Source organism: Molossus molossus, unplaced genomic scaffold, assembly GCF_014108415.1.
Source record: "Molossus molossus isolate mMolMol1 unplaced genomic scaffold, mMolMol1.p scaffold_m16_p_2, whole genome shotgun sequence".
Taxonomy (NCBI): domain Eukaryota; kingdom Metazoa; phylum Chordata; class Mammalia; order Chiroptera; family Molossidae; genus Molossus; species Molossus molossus.
In genome coordinates, this window is record NW_023425355.1 from 21,333,204 (window position 1) to 21,358,769 (window position 25,566).

Sequence of the window (25,566 nt, forward strand, 5' to 3'; positions counted from 1 at the left end):
AAGGATAATAACTCTCATCATTTTTCTAAGAGCTATCTCCTCCTCCAGGAACTGATTCAGAAAAGGTTCTTTTCTTAACTGGTGTGTCAAAGTACATTAGTTTGCTAATTATTTTAAAAATAATTTTTAAAATGTCAGTTTAACATTCTAACACATAGTCTGACATCCTTGGCAGGCAAGTATGGTCCGCTTTATAAGTGAGCAAAACAGAAATACCAGCCCTGAAGGGAAATAACAACTTCAAAATTATTCAACAGTGAATTAAGGAAAGGCAGTGAAAATATCATGAAAAGTATATAAATATTGCTTCATCTAGGTTTGTTTTACCACCTTTCTCTGCAAACACATTCTCTATTCTCTCTCTATTTTTCAATGTAACTCCTACTATTGTGCTGCTCCCTCTCTTCAGTTCTGCAGCCAAATCAATCACATTAATTTTTCTATTACTAATTTAAAAAGAGAACAAATCATGAGAACATTCATGTGCTGATGCTCTGTCTAAAGGTCAAGGAGATTCTGCTGCTTTTTTCTCTCCACTATAGATGTTAAATTCATTGTTTTCCAGTACAAATTTACAGCCTAGTAAAGAGGTACACTTCACTGGTAATAAACTATTTACTACCATTAATTTCTTTGTGTGTGTTTCTATATGGTTCAGCATTTCAATAACTATTATTTCTTTTTAAAGAAGACTCCGGTAGACATTACCCACCTTGTCCCATATAAATTACTTTCCCCAAATTACACTTCAGAATAAGAAATTCCTCCTAATTTTAATTAAGTAATGCATGTCTCTGGACCTTAAAAAATTCTACAAGAAGAACCCTAAAATGGGAAATAGGTAATCATCAAAGACAGGTTGGTTCATTTATGTAAGATTATGAATGTTTTACAAGAAAGCTTGTGTATGGTAAATATGTGAATGCCCTAGAAACTACACATGAACATCATAACAATCGAAGATGCTCACACAAGTGCCCAGAGAGAGAGAGAAGAGGGAATTTAAGAAACCACCTAGTAAAAGTTCAGTCTGGTCTCTTCAACCCCCATTCCTTTGTCCAACCTCCCTTCTCCAGTCCATGAATATGCTAGTTACAACGATCTATTTTGTTGTTCTTGATGTAAAATTTTCAGAAGGAAGATAGCCTGCTCTCCATAAACTACACACAAAGTGTTACTCAGACAGGAAACTGATTCCAAATGGTTCTCTTTCTTAAAAGGACAAAATAAAATTTCTTTTTCACATATAAATCTTAAAATAAGGCAATGAAGCTTGCTGCATCAACTGACTCTATGTTTCATAAATGATTTCTCTGTAGCATGTGATGCTGTTTGATAGCATTTTACTCACAGTAAAACTTCTTTCAGAATTGGAGTCAGTCTACTCAAATTCTGCCACTGCTTTATCAACTAGGTTTATATATTCTAAATATTTTGTTGTAATTTCAACAATCTTCAGAGCATCTTCTGAGCGGAGATTTTCAGCTCAAGAAAACTCTTTCTTTGCTCAACCGTAAGAAGGCACTTCTCATTTATTAAAATTTTAGCATGAGACCGCAGCAATTCAGTCATATCTTCAGGCTCCACTTCTAACTTTATTTCTCTTATTTCCACCACATCCGCCATTACTTCCTCTCCTGAAGTTTTGAACCCCTCAAAGTTATCCATGAGGGTTGGAATAAACTTCTTCCGCACTCCTGTTAATGTGGATATTTAAACCTCTTTCCATGAATCATGAATGTTCCTAATGGCTTCTAGATTGGTGAATCATTTCCAGGTTTCCATTTATTTTTCCAAGATCCATCAAAGGAATCACTACCTATGGCAGCTACAGCTTTACAGAATGTATTTTGTAAATAGTAAAACCAGAAAGATGAAATTACTCCTTAATCTACAGGCCACACAATGGATGGTGTATGAACAGGCATAAACACAGACAACATTAATCTTGTACATCTCCCATTAGAGTGCTTGGGTGACAAGTTGTACTGTCAATGAACAGTAAAATTTTGAAGTAGGTCTCAACAGTGGATTTAAAATATTCACTAACAACGCAATGTGCTGTCATCATACTTTGCTGTTCCATTAAAGAGCACAGGTAAAGGTAGCATAATTTTTAAGGGGTCTAAGATTTTCAGATTGATAAATGAATGTTGGTTTCAGCCTAAAGTCACCAGCTGCACTAGCCCCTAACAAGAGAGTCAGCCTGTCCTTTGACGCTTTGAAGCCAGGCATTGACTTCTCCTCTCTAGCTATGAAAGTCAAAATGGCATCTTCTTCTAATATAAGGCTATTTTGACTACATTGAAAAATCTGTTGTTTAGGGCACCTTCATTCATTATCTTAGCTAAATGTTCTGGATAACTTGCTGCAGCTTCTACATCAACACTTGCTGTTTCACCTTGGACTTTTACGTTACAGAGATGGCTTCTTTTCTTAAACTTCATGAATCAACCTCTGCTAGCTTGAAAGTTTTCTTCTGCAGTTTTCTCACCTCTCTCAGCCTTCATAAAACTGAAGAGAGTTAGAGCCTTGATCTGGATTAGGTGTTAGTATAACAAAATGTTGTGGCTGGTTTGATCTATCCAGACCACTAAAACTTCCTCTATGTGGGCAATAAGGCTGCTTAGCTCTCTTATCATATGTGTGTTCTACTGGATCACACTTTTCATTTCCTTCAAGAACTTTTTCTTTGCATCTACAATTTGGCTAACTGCTTGGCCTGAAGCCTAGTTTTTAGCCTCTCAGCTATCAACATGCCTTCCTCACTAAGCTTAATCATTTCTAGCTTTTGATTTAAAGTGAGAGATGTTCAACTCTTCCTTTACTTGGACATTTAGTGTCCTTGTAGGGTTATTAATTATCCTAATTTCAACATTATTGTGTCTCAGGGAATAGGGAAGCCCAAGGAGAGGGAGAAAGATAGGGGTGGGGGTGGCCAGGAGGTAGAGCAGTCACAACACACATGGTATTTATCCATTAAGTTTGATGTCTTATATGGGCATGGTTTCCCCAAAAAATTACAATAGTAACATCAAATATCACTGATCAAAGATCACCATAAGAAGTATAATAATGATAAAAAGTTTGAAATATTGTAAGAATAACCAAAATATGATACAGAGACACTAAGTTTACAGATGCTGCTGGGAAAATGGCATAGTTAGACTTGCTCAATACGGAATTGTCACAAACTTTCAGTTTATAAAACATGCAATATCTGCATACTACAATAAAACAAAGTACAATGAAACGTGGTATACCTGTTATTTCCATTAAGTTCCTTTTGTTCCTTTTCTAGGTTTTTTCTTTTGGGTGTAGAATTTGTTTATTAGAGAGTTTTCTTGTTTCTTGAGTTAGTTGTGTATTCTTACAATCTTCTCTCTTAGAACTGCTTTTGCTACATCCTGTAAATTTTGTCATATTTCTGTTTTTATTTGTTTCTAGGTTTTTTTTTGTTTTTTGTTTTTACTTTCTTGACTCACTGGTTCTTCGGTATCACATTGTTTAATCTCCACAGTTTTGTTGTTTTTCCAGTTTTTTTTTTTTCTCATTGATTTCTAGTTTTATACCATTGTGTGTTAAGAGAAATGCTTGATTTGATTTTAATCTTTTTTAATTTATTGAGACTTGTCTTCTGACCTAACACGTGATCTATCCTGGAGAATGGTCCATGTACTTTTGAGAAGAATCTGGATTTTGCTGCTTTTGTATCCATTGATGTAAGTGGGGTGTTTAAGCCTCCTACTATTACTGTAATGTCAGTTTCCCACTTTAGGCATGTTATTATATGCTTTATAGATTATTGTTCCTCTATGTTAAATGCATCTAAATTTATAAGTGTTTCATCTTCTTGTTGAATTGACCACTTTATTATTACATAATGCCTTTTTTATCTTTTGTTACAGTCTTTGTTTTAAAGTCTACTTTTTGATATTATTATAGTTATACCAGCTTTTTATTTTATTTTATTTTTTTGCATCAAATGTCTTTCTCCATCTTTTCACTTTGAGTGTGTGTATATTCTTACTTCTAAAGTGAGTCTCTTGTAGGCAGTATATAGATGGATCTTGTTTTTATTAATCCATTCAGCTATTCTGTCTTTTTAACAGACAACTTAGTTTATTTACATTCAAAGTAATTATTGATAGGTATGTATTTATTGGCATTTTGTTCATTGTTTTCTTGCTGTTTTTATAGTTCCTCTCTCTTTCTTTCTTTGTCTCTTTCTCTCTTCTTTTATGGTTTGATGACTTTCTTAAGTGCTATATTTAGATTCCTTTCTTTTGTGTATTTATTATAAGTTTTTGTTTTGTAGTTACTGTGAGGTTCTCATAGAATACTCTATGTATATAACAGTCTGTTTTGAGATGATAGCAACTTAAATTTGAACACATTCCTCAACTCTACATTTTTATACCCTGCCCTACATTTTACATTTTTGATGTCACTTTTTACATCTTTTTATTTTATGCATTTCTTAATTATTGTAGTTTTGATTAATTTTACTACTTTTGAATTTTAAGTTTTATACTGGCTTTATAAGTGACTTATCCACTAGTTAATGATATATTTACCTTTTCTAGGGAGATTTTTACTTTTATATGTTTTTTGGTTACAATTTGTGCCGTTTCCTTTGCACTTAAAAATGTGGTCTTTTTAAAAATATTTTTTGGCCCAGCCTGTGTGGCTCAGTGGATTGAGCATCATCCCATGGACTGAGAGGTTCCGGTTTGATTCCTGGTTGGGGCACATGCCCAGGTTGTGGGCTTGATCCCCATTAGGGGGTGTGCAGGAGGCTGCCAATCAATGTATCTCTCTCACATGCATGTTTCTCTCCATTTGTCGGAGAAACATATTTTAAAAATTTTGTTAAAATTTTTTTTGTAAGGCCAGGTTAGTGGTGATAAACTCTTTTAACTTTTACTTATATAGAAAACTTAATCTCCCTTTCGATTTTGAATAATACTTTAGCTGGGTAGAGAATTCTTGGTTGAGCGTTTTGGTTTTCCAGCACTTGCAATACATCATGCCACTCCATTCTAGCCTGCAAATTTTCTGCTACAAAATCTGCTGACAACTATCTGGGGACTCCCTTGGATGTAATAAGTTGTTTGCTTTGGATATTTTGAGATTTTCTCTTTATTTTTTAACTTTTCCATTTTAATTTTGATATGTTTTGGTGTGGACTTCTTTGGAATTAATGGTTTTTTTTTTATTAGTACTAAATTATTTTGCTAAATGCATTATACCAAATATTAATATTTCAAAGTAATTTACAATATAAACCAAGCAAGGTTTCCTTTCATTAATTCGTCTCATTTGAAATTTTAGGGGCATTTGCCCTGGCCAGTTTGGCTCAGCGGTTAGAGCGTTGGCCTGCGGTCCAGAGAGACCCGGGTTTGGTTCCCGCTAAGGGCATGTACTTCGGTTGCAGTTTGTCCCCGGCCCTGGTGGGTCGTGCGGGTGGCAGCCACTCGATGTGTCCCTTCACATCGATGTTTCTCTCTCTCTCTCCCTTCCTCTCCCTCCCTCCCACTCTATCTGTACAAAAAATGGAAAAATATCCTCGGGTGAGGATAAAAAAAAAAGAAATTTTAGGGGCATTCTAGATCTGGATATCTGTTTCTTTCCCCAGATTAAGAAGGTTTTTATCCATTATTTCTCTAAATAAGTTTACTGGCCCTTTCCCTTCTTTTCTTCTTCTTCTGCTTCTCCTTCTCTTTCTCCTTCTCCCCTTTCCCCCCTCCTCCTTCTTCTTCTTCGACACATATAATGTAAAAGTTTATCTACTCGATGATGTTCTAAAGTGTCCTTAATGTGTCTTCAATTTTTAAAATTATTTTATTTACTTATTCCAGTGAGTCCATTGCTTTGTTTTCCTCAACACTGATTCATTCTCCCACTTCATTAAGTATTCTGTTGAACCATTCTAGTATACTTTTTAAATTTAGTTATCATATTCTTCAGCTTTGTAACTTCTGCTTGGAACTTATATTTTCTTTTTTTTTTAATGAATTATTTATTTATTTTTTTGTTACAGATATTTTACCTTTTTACCATAATTGGCACCCCCCACCACACCCCACCTCCGCCCCGTCCCCGGCTTAGTTGTCCATGTCCATTGGTCATGCATACATGCATATAAGTTCTGTGGTTTATCTCTTCCCACCCCCCCACCCCTTCTTCTGAGGGATGTCAGTCTGTGCCCTACTTCCATGTTTCTGGGTCTACTGGATTCCTCAGACTGTTATGTTCATTATATTCCGTATATAAGTGAGATCATGTGGTATTTGTCTTTTTCTGCTTGGCTTCTTTCACTTAGGATAATACTTTCCAGGTCCCTCCATGTCGTCTCAAAGGATAAGAGATCTTTCTTTCTTACTGCTGCATAGTACTCCATTGTGCATATGTACCATAGTTTTTTTATCCATTCGTCTACTGGTGGACACTTGGGCTGTTTCCAGATCTTAGCTATTGTAAATAGTGCTGCTATGAACATGGGGGTACATATATTCTTCCTGATTGGTGTTTCAGGCTTCTTAGGGTATATTCCCAGGAGTGGGATCACTGGGTCAAATGGAAGTTCAATTTTTAATTTTTTGAGGTAGCACCAAATTGTTTTCCATAGCAGCTGCACCAGTCTGCATTCCCACCAGCAGTGTATTAGAGTCCCCTTTTCTCCACACCCTCGCCAACACTTGTTGTTTGATGATTTGTTGATGGCGGCCATTCTGACAGGTGTGAGGTGATACCTCATTGTTGTTTTAATTTGCATCTCTCTGATGATTAGTGATTTTGAGCTTTTGTTCATATGTCTTTTGGCCATTTGTATGTCCTGTTTGGAGAGATGTCTATTCAGCTCCTCTGCCCATTTTTTAATTGGGTTCTTTGTCTTCCTTTTGTTGAGTTGTAAGAGCACTCTATATATATTGGAAATTAACCCCTTATCTGATACATCATTGGCAATGATATTCTCCCATACAGTGGGTTGCCTTTCCATTTTGATGATTGTTTCTTTTGCTGTGCAGAAGCTTTTTAGTTTGAAGTAGTCCCATGTGTTCATTTTCTCCTTTATTTCTGTTGACTTAGGTGATGTATCAGTGAAAATTCTGCTCCGTATGATGTCCGAAATTTTGTTGCCTACATTTTCTTCTAGAATGTTTATGGATTCACGAGTCACATTTAAGTCTTTTATCCATTTTGAGTTTATTTTGGTGTATGGTGTAAGTTGATGGTCTAGTTTCATTTTTTTGCATGTAGCTGTCCAATTTCCCCAACACCATTTATTAAAGAGGCTGTCTTTACTCCACTGTATGCTCTTGCCACCTTTGTCAAATATTAATTGAGCGTATTGCCTTGGGTCCGTTTCTGGGTTTTCAGTTCTGTTCCACTGGTCTATATGCCTGTTCTTGTGCCAGTACCAGGCTGTTTTGGTTACAGTCGCTTTATAGTATAACCTGATATCTGGTATTGTGATCCCGCCTACTTTGTTCTTTTTTTTTCAAGATTGCTGTGGCTATTCGGGGTCTTTTTTTGGTTCCATATGAACTTTTGAAGTATTTGTTCTAGTTCTATGAAATATGTCGTTGGTATTTTGATGTGGATTGCAGTGAATCTATAGATTGCTTTGGGTAGTATGGACATTTTAATGATGTTAATTCTTCCAATCCATGAACAGGGTATGTGCTTCCACTTTTTTATATCTTCCTCTATTTCTTTTTTCAATGACCTGTAGTTTTCTGCAAATAGGTCCTTTACTTCTTTGGTTAAGTTTATTCCTAGGTATCGTAATTTTTTTGGAGCGATGGTAAATGGGATTGTTTTTTCAGTTTCTCTTTCTGTGAGTTCATCATTGGTGTGCAAGAATGCTGTCGATTTCTTGACGTTCATTTTGTATCCTGCTACTTTGCCAAATTCATTTATTAAGTCTAGTAGATTTTTGATGGAGTCTTTAGGGTTTTCTATGTATAATATCATGTCATCTGCAAATAATGACAGTTTCACTTCCTCCTTTCCAATTTGGATCCCTTTTATTTTTTCTTCATGTCTGATTGCTGTGGCTAAGACTTCCAGTACAATGTTAAATAAGAGTGGTGAAAGTGGACATCCCTGTCTTGTTCCTGTTCTTAATGGAAATGTTTTTAGTTTCTGTCCATTGAGTATGATGTTGGCTGTAGGTTTTTCATATATGGCCTTTATGATGTCGAGATATGGTCCCTCTATTCCTACATTGCTGAGCGTTTTTATCAGAAATGGATACTGGATTTTGTCGAATGCTTTTTCAGCATCTATTGATAGGATCATGTGGTTTTTATTCTTCATTTTATTTACGTGGTGTATCACGTTTATTGATTTGTGAATATTGTACCAGCCTTGCATCCCTGGAATGAATCCTACTTGGTCATGGTGAATAATTTTTTTGATGTATTTCTGGATCCGATTTGCTAATATTTTGTTCAGGATTTTGGCGTCTATGTTCATCAGGGATATTGGCCTGTAGTTTTCTTTCTTCATAGTGTCTTTTTCTGGTTTTGGAATTAGAATTATGCTGGCCTCATAGAAGGTGTTTGGAAGTCTTCCTTCTTATTGAATTTTTTGAAATAGTTTGAGGAGAATGGGTGTTAGTTCTTTTGTGAATGTTCGGTAAAACTCCCCTGTGAAACCATCTGGGCCTGGGCTTTTGTTTGCTGGGAGAGTCTTGATTACCTCTTCAATTTCCTTAGTTGTTATTGGTCTGTTCAAGTTTTCTATCTCTTCCAGGAATAGTTTTGGGAGACTGTGTGTTTCTAGAAATTTGTCCATTTCACGTAGATTGTCGAATTTGTTGCCATATAGTTGTTCATAGTAGTTGTTAATGATCTTTTGTATTTCCGTGGTGTTGGTTGTTACTTCTCCTCTTTCATTTCTGATTTTGTGTATTTGGGTTCTCTCTCTTTGTTTCTTGGTGAGTCTAGCTAAGGGTCCATCAATCTCGTTTATCTTTTCAAAAAACCAGCTCTTTGTTTCATTGATCCTTTGAATTGTTTTTTTGGTCTCTATGTCATTTATTTCTGCTCTAATGTTTACTATTTCCCTCCTTCTACTTGCTCTGGGGTTTTCTTTTTGTTTGCTTTCTAATTCTTTAAGTTCTGAGGTTATACAGTCAATTAGAAATTTTTCTTGTTTTTTGAGGTAGGCCTATAGTGCTATGAACTTCCCTCTCAGAACTGCTTTCGCTGCATCCCATAGATTTTGTGTTGTTGTGTGTTCATTTTCATTGTTTTCCAGGAAGTTTTTAATTTCTTCCTTGATCTCCTCGGTGACCGATTCATTGTTTAATAACATGCTATTTAGCCTCCATGTGTTCCAATGTCTTTGCATGTTCTTGTTGCAATTGATTTCTAGTTTCATGCCATTGTGATCTGAGAAGATACTTGATATGATTTCAATCTTCTTGAACTTGTAGAGATTTAGTTTGTGTCCTATCATGTGGTCTATCTTTGAGAATGTCCCATGTGCACTTGAGAAGAATGTGTATTCTGTAGTTTTGGGGTGTAATTCTCTGTAGATATCTATGAAATCCATTTGGTCTAGTGCTTCATTTAGAGTCTCTGTTTCCTTGCTAATTTTTTTGCCTAGAGGATCTATCCAGTGCTGTCAACGGGGTGTTGAAATACCCTGCTATGATTGTATTGTTGTCGATTTCTCCTTGGAAGTCCTCCAGAAGATTTTTACTATATTTTGGTGCTCCTATGTTGGGTGCATATATGTTTATCAAGGTTATATCTTCCTGTTGGATAGATCCTTTCAATATTATGTAGTGGCTGTCTTTGTCTCTAGTTATGGTCTTCATTTTGAAATCTATTTTATCAGATATGAGAATTGCTACCCCAGCTTTTTTTTGCTTTCCATTTGCTTGGAAAATTTTTTTCCATCCCTTCACTTTCAACCTATGTGAGTCTTTTGTTGAAAGGTGGGTCTCTTGTAAACAACATATAGATGAGTCATGCTTTCTTATCCAATCAGCTACTCTGTGTCTTTTTATGGGAGCATTCAATCCATTTACGTTTAAGGTGATCATTGATATGTACTTATTTATTGCCATTTTTGTTTAGTGTGGTTCTATTTTTCTTCCCATTTCTACTGCTAATTACAGCAGTCCTTTTAACATTTCTTGCAGTGCTGGTTTGGTGCTAATGTATTTCCTTAGCCTTTTTTTGTCTGGGAAACTATTTGATCTTCTATTTTGAATGATAGCCTTGCTGGGTAGAGTAGTCTTGGATTCAGATTCTTGTTTTTCATGACTTTGATTACTTCATACCATTCTCTTCTGGCCTGTAGTGTTTCTTGTGAGAAGTCAGCTGAGAGCCTTATGGGGTTCCCTTTGTAGGTAACCTGTTGCTTATCTCTTGTTGCTTTTAGGATTCTCTCTTTGCCTTTAATTTGTGGCATTTTAATTACTATGTGTCTTGGTGTGGGCCTGTTTGGGTTCTTCTTACTTGGGACTCTCTGTGCTTCTTGAACTTGAATGCCTTCTTCCTTCACCAAATTAGGGAAGTTTTCTCTCACTATTTTTTTGAATATATTCTCTAACCCTTGCTCATTTTCTTCTTCTTTGGGGACTCCTATGATGCGAATATTATTATGTTTCCAGTTGTCCCATAGTTCTCTTAAGCTGTCTTCCTGTTTTTTAATAGTTTTTTCCTTTTGTTTTTCTGATTGGTTGATTTTTTCTACCCTGTGTTCTAATTCACTGATCCGGTCCTCAGCTTCCTCTACTCTGCTTTTTAAACCTTCCAATGTGTTTTTCATTTCTGATATGTCATTTTTTATCTCTTCTTGTTGGTTTTTAATTTCCAATTGGCTTATTTTCAGTGTCTCTATGTCCTTACTCATGCTGTTCAGCTTCCTCAAGATCATGGCTCTGAATTCTAGCTCTGTTAACATGCCTAATTGCTCCACATTGATCTCATCTTCGGTGGAGGTCTCTTGCTCTTTCATTTGGCTTCTGTTTCTGTGTTTCACCATTTTGGCTATCATTGTGGGCTTTGGAGCCTGTCAAGTTCTCCCTGTGGGTGTTGGTGTTCTGCTGTTTGTGGCTCCCTCTCCTGTGTTTAGATGAGCGAGGGAGGACCCACGTTGAACACCACTGTCAAGTCTTACTTTCCTGGTTAAAGTTGCCAGCCCAGGAAAGGTATTGTTATCCTCTAGCTTTTTGCCTGGAGGCTAGCAGTCTAGGTTACTTGAAGAGTTTTGGGTTGTCAGTTGATTGAAAAGCTCCCTCAGGTGCTTAGCACAAGGGGATTTCCCGAGGGTGGGGCATATGCTAGTCGTTAGTGAGCCTCAATTCGCACTTCAATGGGCCACAGGGTGGGGTTGGATCTCCGAGGGAGGGGCTGCTGCCTCCCTCAGAGCCCTGGGAAGGAGCAATGTGGCCACCGTCCTGAGTGGCTGCACTCCGCCAAAGCTCTGAGCGCCCTCCAGATCCCGAGTGTCCCGACACAGCTCCAGTCCAGTCTGCCCTCCCGCCGCCGGAGCCCAAGGTGAGTGGCTGTGGCTGTTTCAGCCTCTGTCCCGGCTGCGCTGTGGAGCCGCCTGGGAGTGTGACTCGAGGGCGCTGCTCCCAGCTGAGGCCGCTGCCGAGCTGCCGACCGTGGGCTCCCAGCCTGGTCTCGCACCTTTGCAAGCCTACGGGGATGGAGTCAGTGTCCTTCGTTGTATGGTCCTCGCAAGCTGCTTTTCTGTTGGTTTTTCCCGTCGATTTGTCTGTGTTATAGTTGTGATTCCAGTTTGGTTCTGGGAGACGGTCTGTGTAGCTCCATTCACTCCGCCACCATTTTTCCTCTCTCGGAACTTATATTTTCTATGTCTGTTAAAATGTCACTCTGTTCATTCTTTCATTTATTCACCCATTCATTCTTCTCTTGAATTTGGTGAGTATCTTTATGATTATTACTTTGAAATCTTTATAAAGTAGATAAATTATTTTCTCCATTGCATTAATGTCTCTTTCTGAGGCTTTTCCTTCTTGTTTCATTTGTAACATATCCCCTTGTTTCTTTATTTTGATTGGTTCTCCGTGTACTAGGCAAATCAACAACCTCTCCCAGTGTTGAAGAAAGAGATGTATGTAGGAGATGTCACGTGGAGGCTAGAAACACAATATCCCCTGGCCACCAGAGCTAGGTCCTCAAGTGCCCTGTGTTGGCTGTGGGCACCTGCCTCCTGTGGAGATACTACAGCTGAAGTGTGGAGATGAGTTAGGTTGTCACCAGGCTAGGCTGTGATGCCATTGCTGCTGTGTTGTGGGGATGGTCAAGACTCTCATTGAGAACTCCCACCAGCTCTAGCAGGTTAGATAGAGAATCCCAAAATGGTGCCACCAGCATCAGCATTAGCAAAGTAGACTAACATCACAAAAATGGCACCTGCCAGTGTCTCTGTCTCTAAAGAGAATTTCAAGAGTTTCTCACCTCTTTTGCAGATGCTTTAAGATTATTAAGTAGGTCTCCTTTACACGTGGTCTAGATGTTTTTCAAATTAGTATTTTTGTATTGGGTCCTGGGGTAAGTGAGTCTGTGTATGAGCTCTGTAACAGTGGGTTTTCCATTCCCCATAGTTCTATGGTTTACCTGGATGTATTCTCATTGGTTTTCAAAGCCAGACATAATGAGGGTTTGTCTCTCCTGTGCAGAATCTAAGAGTTGTGGTTGCCTGATGTGGAGCACAAACCACTTGCTGCTCAAGAAAAGGTTCTGTATTTTTGAGATCTCTTCTGAGTGTGGATCTCTACTCCTTGAGTGGGTTTTGTTTTTGATTGAGGTCATATCTCTGCTTTTCTTGCGCATCTAAATGTTGCCCTTCAAAAACAGTTTAAGTATACAGTTCAGTAATGCTAAGTCCCAGGAAACTACCATTTTAATTTCTGTTTCTATGCATTTGACTACCTCATATAATTAGAATCATATAGTATTTTGTTCTCATGTGATTGGCTTATTTTACTTAGCATAATGTTCTCAAGGTTTGTCCATGATGCAGCATTTGACAAGATTTCCTATTTTTTAAGGGTGAATAATATTCCATTGTATGTATATACCACAATTTATTTATCCATTCATTTGCTGATAGACATTTGAATTGCTTCCACTTCTGGCTATTTTGAATAATACTTCAGTGAACATGGTGTGTAAATATCTCTTCCAGATCCTACTTTCAATTCTTTCAAACATACACACAGAAGAGGGATTGTTGGGTCATGTGGTAGTTTTATTTTTAAATTTTTGAGAAACCTTCATAATGTTTTTCATAGACATTGCATCATTTCACATTCTCATCAACATTACACAAGAGTTACAATTTCTCAACATCTTTGCCTACGTTTATTTTCTGCTTTTATGTTAGTGACCATTCTAATGGGTGTGATGTAATAGTTTATGGTGGTTTTGATTTTCATTTCTTTATAGATTAGTGATGTTGAAGATCTTTTTATATACTTTTCAGCCACTTATATATCTTATTTGAAGAAATTTGAGTTTTTCCCACTTAATTATTAGGTTGTTTTTATTATTGTTCAACTGTAAGAGCTCTTTATGTATGTGTGTGTGTGTGTGCGTGTGTGTATATATATATATATATATATATATACACACACGCACATATATATGTTTAAAATATGTTTTTATTAATTTTTTTTCAGAGAGAGGAAGGGAGAGAGAGACAGCGACATCAATGTGATAGAGAAACATCGATTGGCTGCCTCCTGCATGCCCCCCACTGGGGATCAAGCCTGCACCCCAGGCATGTGCCCTGACTAGGAATCGAACTGGGACCTCTCAGTCCATGGAACAACATTCAGTCCACTGATCCATATCGGTCAGGCTCTTTATATATTTTTAATATTAACCTTATATCAGCTATATGATTTTCAAATACTTAGTCCCATTCCATTGGTTGCCTTTTCACTCTGTTGATTAGTACACAGAAGTTTTAAAAGTTGATATAGTCTTATTTGTCTACTTTTGCTTTTGGTGCCATATGCAATAAATCATTGGCAAATCATTGGCAAATCAGTGTCATGAAGCTTATCCCATGTGTTATATTTTTTTTCTAGGAGTTTTATAGTTTTAGGTTTAATGTTTAGGTCTTTAATCTATTTTGATTTCATTTTATGCATGGTGTAAGGTATGGGCTCAACCTTATGCTTTGGCAAGTCGATATGCAGTTGTTCCTGCACAATTTGTTGAAGATGTAAAAACAATAATATAAAGAGCCACTGTAAAATGAAGTTGGGCCCAGCCAGTGTGACTCAGTGGTTGAGCGGCAACCCATGCACCAAGAGGTCGCTGATTCAATTCCCGGTCAGGGCACATGCCCAGGTTATGGGCCCGATCCCCAGTGGGGGGCATGCAGGAGGCAGCCAATCGATGTTCTCTCTCATCGAGGTTTCTGTCTCTCTCTTCCTCTCCCTTCCCCTGTCTCTAAAAATCAATAAAGAAAAAAAATTTTAAATGAAGTTGGAGCTGCCATGCCAGAGGAACTGCCTTGCACAACTTATGCCTCAAACGTTTGGAATATTTAAAGAGGGAAAAATAACCTTTGAATTGGGCCTAAAGCCACATTAAGTCCCAGAAAACTATTTGCAAAGATAAAAAGAAAGCAGATATTATGACTAACAGAATGATTATTGCTGAATTAAAATTGAAAATATTGTTTAGAATTCGTATGTTAGTTTATCTGCACCAATAGAAATGCCTTACTTCTATTGATGTAATTGTTTCCTTTCCTTTTCTCAAAAATACCACTTGCCTTTGTCTCCTAATTTGAACACTAATTGGGTGTTTTCCTGAATCAATGATTCCCAGATAGATATGCTTATTGATCTCAAATAAATGCTTGTTGTCTCTCACTTTGGCCTTTTTATTTTTAGGTTAACAAAGAGACTGTCCTTTCCCAAATGTATGGTATTGGCATCTTTGTTTAAGATCATTTACACACATATGCAAGAGTTAATTTTTGACTCTCTATTTAGTTCCTTTAGTCTCTGTTTCTAATTTTATGTCATCACCACACTGCTTTAAAATCAGGATATATAAGACCTTTAATTTTGCTCCTATTTTTCAAGATTGTTTTGCTATTGAGTTGATATTTTTCTGGGATTTTGATGGTCATTGAATCTGAACCAGCAAACCCTCTTCTGGGTATCTATTTTTAAAAATTATAAACATTTATTTGCAAAGACATATGCACCCCTGTGTTCATTGCAGCATTATTCACAGTGGCCCAGACATAGAAACAACTAAAGTATCCTTTGATAGAGGACTGAATAAATAAGAAGTGGTCCATATATACAATGGAATACTAGTCAGCCATAAGAAAAGATGAAATACTGCCATTTGGGACAACATGGATGGATCTTGAGAATAGCATGCTAAGCATTAATAACCTAGACAGAAAAAAAGAAGAACCACATGATTTCACTCATATGTGGGATATAAAATTGAAAGCAACAAATGAATAAACAAGAAAAACAAACAAAAACTCAGTCACAGACAACAGTATGGTAGTTGTGGGAGGGAAGAGGGGTTGGGGAGTAGTGAAGGGTAAAGGGGGTCAAATATATGGTGATGGAAGATGATTTGACTTTGGGTGGTGGACACACAATGCAATATACAGATCATGTATCATAGAAATGCACACTGGAAACATATATATTCTTATTAATCAATGATACCCAATAAATTTAATTGAAAACATTTTTAATATCTATAGATCCAGTTGGAAAGGCCTGACATCTTAAAAAACTGAGTGTTACTGTTTATGATTATGAAATAGTTCTCCATTTACTTAAATCTTTGATTTCCTTCATTAGAGGTTTGCCATCTTCCTATATAGAACTTTCACATATTTTGTTAGATATATGCTAATTTCATATTTTTGGTGATAATGTAAATGGTATTTTGTTTTTTCATTTTAAATGTCAATATTCATTTCTGGTATGTATAAAAAGAAATGACTTTTTATAGTAATATTGTGTCCTTCAAGATTGCTTTATTTGCTCATTAGTAACAACATTGGCTTCTGGTGATTGGTTAGAATTTCCTACATAGACAATTGTGTCATATGTGAACAATGACAGCTTTATTTTTTTCAATATGCGTCCCTTTTCTTTTCTTTTCTTTTCTTTTCTTTTCTTATTGCATTAACTCAAATTTTTAGAGTGATGTTGAATAAGAGTAGTGAAAAAGAGCATCCTGATCTCAACAAGAAAGCATTTAGTCTCTCACCATTAAGAATGAGGTTAGGTATGGGTTTTTTGTTTGTTTGTTTTGTTTTTGTCAATATTCTTTATTAATTTGAAGAACTTCACCTCTATTCCTAGTTTGCTTAGAATTTTTATCATAAATAGATATTGGTTGTTTCCATGTCTTAATCCTTGGTTATTTCTATTTGTTTCTTGCAGCATTTTCTATATACTTAAAAGGATGTTGGGTCTGTTTAAGACAGTGTTTCTTGTTGTTAGTAGTAATAGATATTTGATATTTCAACTAAGTATTGAGGACTAAAACAGAGGTATCTCTACTTTCTCTTTTTCTACCCTTGCCACTCTGTCCCAGCATTCCAGTCTTCTTAATTATTTCTATATTTACCTTCGATATGAAAATGTCCTTTATATTTCTAAGTATTACGTCTCATAAGCCTCAATATGACTCATGTGGTGTCAATAGTTCCCATTCAAGAGTTACATTATTGGATTCTTTTCTTCAGAAATTAGGATTAAAAAGATTACACATTTCAGAGAAACTTTAGTTAATATCTTATGTCCCTAGTCAGAAAGTCAAATTTCTAAATCTAAATATAAGGTTAATAAAGAGATAATTTTCTCTAAATTAGAATAGAGGCTACACATTTTCTTCTATTGTACTTTAATTAGCTAGTTTCAACTTAATTATTCATTTTACTGTAAAAGAAACAATAAAGTTATTAATTAATCTAGTACATTTTAATGTTTTTCTCGCACAAATTGTTCCTGTTAATGTTACTATCTTGTAACTAATGTTCACAGTTGTTTCTTATACTTTTTATTATTCTGGGTGTGTTAGTCATGAAATATAAAATGCCTGGGCTTTGGTTCCAAGAAGCCTACATTTGAAATAACTATACTTCATCTTTCTTATTGGTTAAAAAAATAATGTGGTCCAAGTTATGGAATTATTAAAAGAATAAAATGAAATAACATTTCACTGTTCACATAGATGTTCAATAAAGATTTATTATAAATACATCTGAAAAAGCTTGAACTCAATATCTGATTTCTTTGCTCACAAACAGCAGATCAGTTCTAGCAACATAAATAAACCAAATTCCATTTGTAACATATTCTTAACTAAATGAGCAAACACTATTCCATTTTATCTTATCAATAAATTATTTTTATTAGAAGATGACAACTTAATGAATTATCACAGTGAACATACTCATATAAACACCCACCCTGATCAAGAAATAAATCATTACCAGTAATCTAGAAGCTAACGTTTTGCCTTATTTTTTGTTCTCTATCTCCTTCACAAACTAATTTTGCTTGCTCTGAAATTCCTATTAATAGAATAAAGAATCATGTAATGATTTATTTCTGGCTTTTTTCATTCAGGATTATTTTACTCTGTTGTTTAGTACAGTAGGGTTTTACAAATTGTCATTGTTGTATAACTCTCAGTTGTATGACAATGTCACAGTTTGCTTATCTATTCTACCATTAATATCCATTTTGTTGTTTCCAATTTGAAGCGATGAACATTTACATGTTTTTATGGACGAATTTCTTTTTGGTACATACTTATTTGTAGAACTTTAAATTGCAGAGTTACCAGCTTTACTACATACTGACAAAAAGTTTCCTAAAGTGGTTGTACCAATTTTGACACACTTCAAAAGTGTTTGAGAGTTCCAGTTATTGCATCTCTTCATGAATATTTTTATTGCCAGCATTCTAAATTTTAGCCATAATAATGTATAATTACAGATTTAGTTTGCAGTTTTGGTAAGTAATAAAATAAAGTACTCTTTCATAAGTTTAATGGCAACATTGATATCCTCTTTTTTGACGTAGTTTTTTGGGTCTTCTGTCAATATTTTAAAATTTTAATTGTGTGCCTTTAGTTTATTGATTAGGAGTTCTATCTATGTTCACATATATTCTGGATATATATATATACTTTCTCTCTCCATCTAGGTAGATATAACTATATATAGTTGATCTTTGAACAATGCAGGGGGTAGGGGTACCAACCTCCCACACAGTAAAAAATCTGCATATAACTTCTGACTTCTCAAAACTTAAATATTAATAGCCTACTGTTGACCAGAAGCCTTACTGATAACCTATACCATTAATTAGCAGATATTTTGTATATTACATTTATTAAATATTATATTCTTACAATAAAGTTACAGACAAGTAAATATTATTAAGAAAATCATAAGGAAAAAAATACACATATAGTATTTATTGAAACAAATCCACTTATAAGTAGACCTGTGCCATTCAAATCCATGTTGTTCAAGGGTCAACTGTATATACTTAGATATATGTAGATACATGCCTATATTTATAGATATAGATACAATGTTCTCTGTTTTTGTTTTTTTGGTCTTTTTACTCCTTATTGATGTCTTAGCTGAACAGTTTCTAATTTTAATGTGGTCCATTTTATTATTTCCCCCTTAATCACTGGTGCTTTTGTATGCAGTTTTAGAAATTTTCCTATCCTATAGTCATAAAACTAATTTCTTATGTTACCTTCTATAAGCTAATCATTTCGTCTTTCACATATAGACCTAAAATTGATCTCTGTGTGTGGTCTGAGTTGGAGATAAAAAGTATGTTTTCTCATATGGACGGCCAGATTACTCAGAGTCTTTTAATGGAAAGACTCTTCCTTTACCATTATTCTGCAATACTTTCATTATAATACAAGTGTCTATAGATCCATGGGCCGGTTTCTGGGCTCTTATTCTGGCTCACTTTTTTGCCTCTTCTTGAAACATTACCACTTTATTTCAATCATAGTAACATTTAAAATAAGTCTTCATCTTGAGTAATATCAGGTCTTTCACATTGTTTTTCTCTGAGATTACTCTGGCTACAGTGCATTCTTTACATTTCATATACATTTTAGAAACAGCTTCTTAATTTATAAAAAGAAAAACATACCTTCTGACTTTCTTTTTGAGTAACACTAAATATATAAACAAATTTAGGTGAAATTGGCATTTTACATGATTAATGCTTGCAATATAGCTACATGGTATATTGTTTTTTTTAGGTTTTCCTCCATTTCTTTCAATCATATTTTTTTCTGTGTAGAAGTGTTATCAGAGAAATGCGTGGATGCTCTTTCTCTGTTGTTAGTGGGAGCAGGGTTCTTGGGGTATCGCTGGAATAAGCATTTCCAGATGCCCCCATGAGAGGATGAGACGTGGTAGAAAGCTTTATTGTGTGGGATTACATGTCTGGGTTTCCAAAGTCCCATTTTTCTTAATTCAGTCCTGAGAGATGTGCAGCTAAGGATTTGATAGAGCTGGAAGTGAAGCCAGCTACAAAGTTTCCTTTCCACGGTGGAGTTGCGTCAGGCACAGCATTAGGCTAGTTGTGTTCCCTCAGTCCATTGTGTAGGGTCCACATAGCCATGAGCCATGTGAGCAAAGGATGAGCCATGTGAGCAAATGCAGGGTTGCCAAGAGAGCACACTCCTTGCAATAAGAGTCCCCAAAACACAAGAGAGAACTTCTTTGTTCAGAGAATTAAATATCTTAAATCTTCACACATTTGCAGTGGCCATGCCTACTCTGGCCAGTGACCTGTTCCAAGGTGTGACTAACAGGCAGGTACCTTCCCTACACACCCCGGACTTTACGGGGCATGCATCTATTCTCCCCCTGTCCAGTCCCTTCCCCCAGTGATCTGTGGGGAAGAGACCGGTGGCTTCTTGGCGAGTGTTAAACTGCAGCTTCCTGACAAAGCTGCATAAATGGCCTGCCTGTACTATTTGGCATTCCCCTTGCTTCTTCCCAGTCATTTAATAACTAGATTTATTACAACAATATCAGAAGGTTTGCACATCTCTTTTTAGATTGTTTTCTAAGATTGTGAGAATTTTTGACATTACTCTAAAAGGTACTGTTGTTTAATGTTATTTTAAGTTTGTGGCTGGTATATACAAATAAAGTTAATTTTTATATTAACCTTATATTGAGTGATCTTGCTAAATTAATTTATTAATTCCTACATATAACTATAGATTATTCATAATTTTGAACATACAATTGTGTCTTTGTGAATAAAGGTAGTTTTTGTTATTTCATGTGAACATAATATTGTTGTATTTTTCTTTTATTATCCCCAAATTTTATTGGCTAATATTTATTTAGGTTGTTTGCATCTATGCTTATAAGCAAGATTGGTCTATAATTTTTCTTTCCTGAAGTATTTTTGTAAGTTTTCTGTATCAGGTTTATTCTGGTCTCATAAAAAAAGTTGGGAAATGTCCCAAATTTCTTTTTTCTAATCTTTGGAGATATTTGTATAAGACTAATGTAATTTCTTATTTAAATGTTTGGAAAACTCAGTGAATAAATTATTAATTCTTGCAGTGTATGAAGGTTTTTAATAAGAGTTGCATGTTCTTGTTCTCTATTTTCTTGATAAGTCTTTTAAAATTTTTTATCAATTTTATTATTTTCCTCAACTAACAAACTTTTGCATTAATATTTTATTGTACTTTGTTCCATTACGCTAATGTCTACTCTTAACTTATTTTATTTTTTCTACTTTCTTTGGATTTAACTTTATGTTCATTTTTCTAACTTCTTGAGATAACTGACCAAGTAATTGATTTTCAATATTTTTTTCCTTCACAATATATGTATTTTAAAGTGATAAATGTCACTCTGAACTGATTTAGTTACATTGCAAATTTTGATGTGTTCCTTTTTTATTTTTTATTTCAAAATATTTTCCAATTTTTATTGATTTTTCCTTTGAAAAATGATTATTTAGAAGTGCATTTCATGACTTACATAATCTTTCTAGTTTTCTTTTTTATTGATCTCCAGCTTAATTGAACTGTGGTCAGAAAACACCCTGTATAATTTAATTTAAAAGAGTTTGTGCCCTGACTGGTTTGGCTTAGCGGTTAGAGCGTTGGCCTGTGGACTAGGGAGTCCCAGATTCGACTCAGGCCAAGGGCATATACCTCACTTGCGGTTTGTCCCTGGCACCAGTTGGGGTCGTGTGGGAGGCAACCAATTGATATGTCTCTCTCACATCAATGTTTCTCTCTCTCTCCCCCCTTCCCACTCTATCTAAAGATAAATGTAAAAATATCCTCAGATGAGGATTTAAAAAAAGAGTTTGTGTATACTTTCTTTTTTAATGAATCTATTAGGGTGACATTGGTTAATAAAATTATACAGGTTTCAGGTATACAATTCTACAAGACATGATCAGCATATTGTATTTTGTGTTTACCACTCCAAGTCAAGCCTCCCTGAGCACCTAAATATGTAAAGCAACTCTTGGTGGACATAAAGGGAAAGACTGACAGTAATACAGTCATCATGATGGGGGAAGGGCACGTAAGACTAGAATCACAGTTGTTTAATAATTATCCACCTTACTAGCTATAGATAAGAGGTTTTCTTACAGACTCTTGGAAACTGGAGGAGATGCTGCAAGAAGAAAAACAGGACTGTAAAAAGATAAGACACCTTGGAGCACAGATGGCTCCATTACTCAGAAAAGAAATACATTTTGAAAATAGACCAAGGACAGAACAAGCTTTGATTTAGTTGCTGTGCCTGGACCCTGAGCCCCTCTGGAAGTTTGCCTCAGGAATGCTGACCATTCTTTGTTCCCAGGAATTGGCTGAGCTGTTTGTAACATCATAGAATATTAACCACCTTGTTATCGGACTTCAGCTCCTGAAGGCCAGGCTGCAGAACTTACCCTCCCCTTTCCCTGTTACACTTGCAATTTGCAGCTGCACGAAATTATATTCTCCCTCACCCTTATATAATCTGCCAGCTGGCAAGGAGAGGGGTCAGAGCAGAATTTCTAGAATGACCTACTGCTCTCTCCATATTGCCAGCATTATTGGAATAAAACTCATATATGATTCAACCCTGTTTCTGCTTAATTTGGCTCAAGTAGTGACAGGCAGCCTCAGATGTGTTTAATGTCTGGTATCAATAGTAGGAGACTTTAACACCCCACTGACATCAATGGATAGATCTTCCAGACAAAAAATCAATAAGTGGCCTTAAATGACACACTAGATTACATGGATTTAATTGATATCTTCAGAGCATTTCATGCCAAAGCAGCAGATACTTGCTTTTTGAACTAGCATATGGGCAATTTGAGTAAATGTTCAAGTTCAAAATGTTCCACATTGAACAAACTTAATATATTCTCCAACTGATAAAGTATTCTATGTATGTCAAGTATCAAATTTTGTAAACGTATTCTTTCTTTTACATCCCACTCATTTTTATTCTCGTTCTATTAGTTTAGAAATATGTGTTAAAATATGAAACTAAATTTTAGTTTTTCTTCTTAGTTCTGTTTATTTTAGATTTATAAATCTTGAGACTATATCTTTCGGTGAATACAAATTACATATTATTATATCTTTGTAACATTAAATCTTTTATCATTATTAAATATCCTTCTCTACCTTTAGTTATGCTACTTTCCTAAAATTTAACTTTGCATATATCTATCTGAGTTAATTTACAGTTTTCTTTTTTGTGTGTTTATACAACGTATCTTTTTAAAAGCTAATTTTACATTTTTGTATCTTTATATTTAAGACCTTCTTCTTGTGACAAGTATATATTTTTATTTTTTTAAATTCAAACTGACTGTCTAACAAACCCAGCACATAACAGCATATATTTGCTATTTTCGTTGTTCTTCATCCATTATGATTCTTTATGCTTCTACCTGGAATTATTATCCTTCTGCTTAAAGAATGTTTTTTACTATTGTTTTAATGTGAGTCCCCTGCTATTGAATTCAGCTTAGTTTTTGTTGAATAGAAACATTTTAATCTTGCCTTTACTTTTTTATAGACTTTTTATATTTTAAGAACAATTTTAGGTTTACAACAAAATTGAGTAGATGGTAAACAGTTATACCCTTTGCCCCCACCCTTACATGGGGGCACAATAGGCACAGACTCCACCACTATTAATATCTCACACCAGAGTGGTACATTTGTTAAAATTAATGAGCCTCCATTGACATAGCATTATATGCAAAGTCCACAGTTCACATTAGGGTTCACACTTGCTGTTGTATATTCTGTGGGTTTTGACAAATGTATAATGACATTTATCTACTATTACAGTATTATACAGAACAGGTCAATGACTTAAAAATCTGCTTTGCTCTACTGATTCATCCCTCCTTCCCCTCAATCTCTGGCCACCACTGATGCTTTCATAGTTACCATAGTTTTCCCTTTCCAAGGTGTCATACAGTTGATTCATAAGGTGTAGAGTCTTTTTAGATAGGATTTTAAAAAAAATAGTAATATGCAGTCCTTTTAAAATTTCTTGCAGTGCTGGTTTGGTGCTAATGTATTCCCTTAGCTTTTTTTTTTTTTTTGTCTGGGAAGCCCTGTATTTGACCTTCTATTTTGAATGATAGTCCTGCTGGGTAGAGTAGTCTTAGATTCAGATCCTTGTTTTTCATGACCTTGATTACTTCGTGCCACTCCCTTCTGTCCTGTAGTGTTTCTGTTGAGAAGTCAGCTGATAGACTTATGGGGTTCCTTTGAAGAGGGGGGGGAGGGAAGAGATAAATCACAGAACTTATATGCATGTATGCAAAACCAATGGACATGGACAACAAAGCTGGAGACAGGGTGGGGGGATGGGGAGGAGGGTGTCAATGGGGAAAAAAGGAGAAACATCTGTAACAAAAATAAAAAAATAAAAATTAAAAACAATATTAGTAATATGTCCCCAGTTGGTTTGGTTCAGTGGTTAGAGCATCAGCCCACAGACCGAAGGGTTGTGGGTTTGATTCCTGTTCAAGGGCACATACCTGGATTGCAGGTTCAATCCCCGGCACTACTCGGGATTGTGCAAGAGGCAGCCAATCAATGTGTCAATCTCACACTGATGTTTCTCTCCCTCCCTTTCTCTCTCTTCTTCCCTCCTTCCCTTCTGCTTTATCTAAGAATCAATGGAAAAATATCCTTGGGTGAGGATTAACAACAACAAAAAATTAGTAATATGCATTTAAGCTTCTTCTGTCTTTTCATAGCTTAATAACTCATTTATTTTTATTATTGCTCAATGATATTCAGTTGTCTGGTTCTACCACGATTTTTTATCCATATACTTCCTGAAGGGCATCTTAGTTGATTCCAAGTATTGGCAATTATGAATAAGGTTTCTATAATAATCCATGTTCAGGTTACAGTGTAGATATGGTTTCGACGTTTTGGGTAAATACTAAGAAGCATGATTGCTGGGTCATGTGGTATATTTAGTTTTGTAGGAAACTGCCAAACTGTCTGCCAAAGTATCTGTACCATTTTTGATGTCACCAGGAAAGAATGAGAATTTTATTTGCTGTATATTCTTGTCAATATTTGGTGTTGTTAGTGCTTTGGATTTAGGCCATTTTAATAAATGTTTAGTGGTATCACATCCTTGTCTTAATATCTAATTCTCTAATGAGATATGATGTTGAATATCTTTTTATGTTTATTTGCTATCTGTATGTCTTCTTCAATGAGGTTTCTGTTCAAGATATTGCTCCATTTCTTTTTTTTTTTAACTTGGAAAAGATTCTGCTTACTTTTTAATTTATTTTCTAATTAATTAATTTATTTTTGTTACAGATGTCTCTCCTTTTTCACCCACTGATTCTCCCCTCCCCCGCCCTACCTGCCCTGACCCCAGCTTTGTTGTCCATGTCCACTGTTCATGCATATGTGCATATAAATTGCGTGGTTTTTCTCTCCCCACAACCTCCTCTTATGGGGATTGTCAGTCTGTACCCCACTTCCAAGACTCTGGGACTACTCCATTCCTCAGACTGTTATGTTCATTATATTCCAAAAATAAGTGAGATCATATGATACTTGTCTCTCTCTGTTTGGCTTGTTTCACTTAGGATAATACTTTCCAGGTTCCTCCATGTTGTCTCAAAGGATAAGAGACCTTTCTTTCTTACAGTTGCATAATACTCCATTTTGTATATGTACCAAAGCCTTTTTATCCTTTCTTCTACGGATGGACATTTGGGCTATTTTCAGATCTTAGCTATTAAAAATAGTGCTGCTACAAACATGGGGGTACATATATTCTTTCTGATTGGTGTTTCAGGTTTCTTAGGGTATATTCCTAGAAGTGGGATCACTGGGTCAAATGGAAGATCAATTTTTAATTTTTTGAGGGAACATCATATTGTTTTCCAATATGATGGGAATGCACCAGTCTGCATTCCCATCAGCAGTGTACTAGAGTCCCCTTTTCGCCACACCCTCGCCAATACTTGTTGTTTGA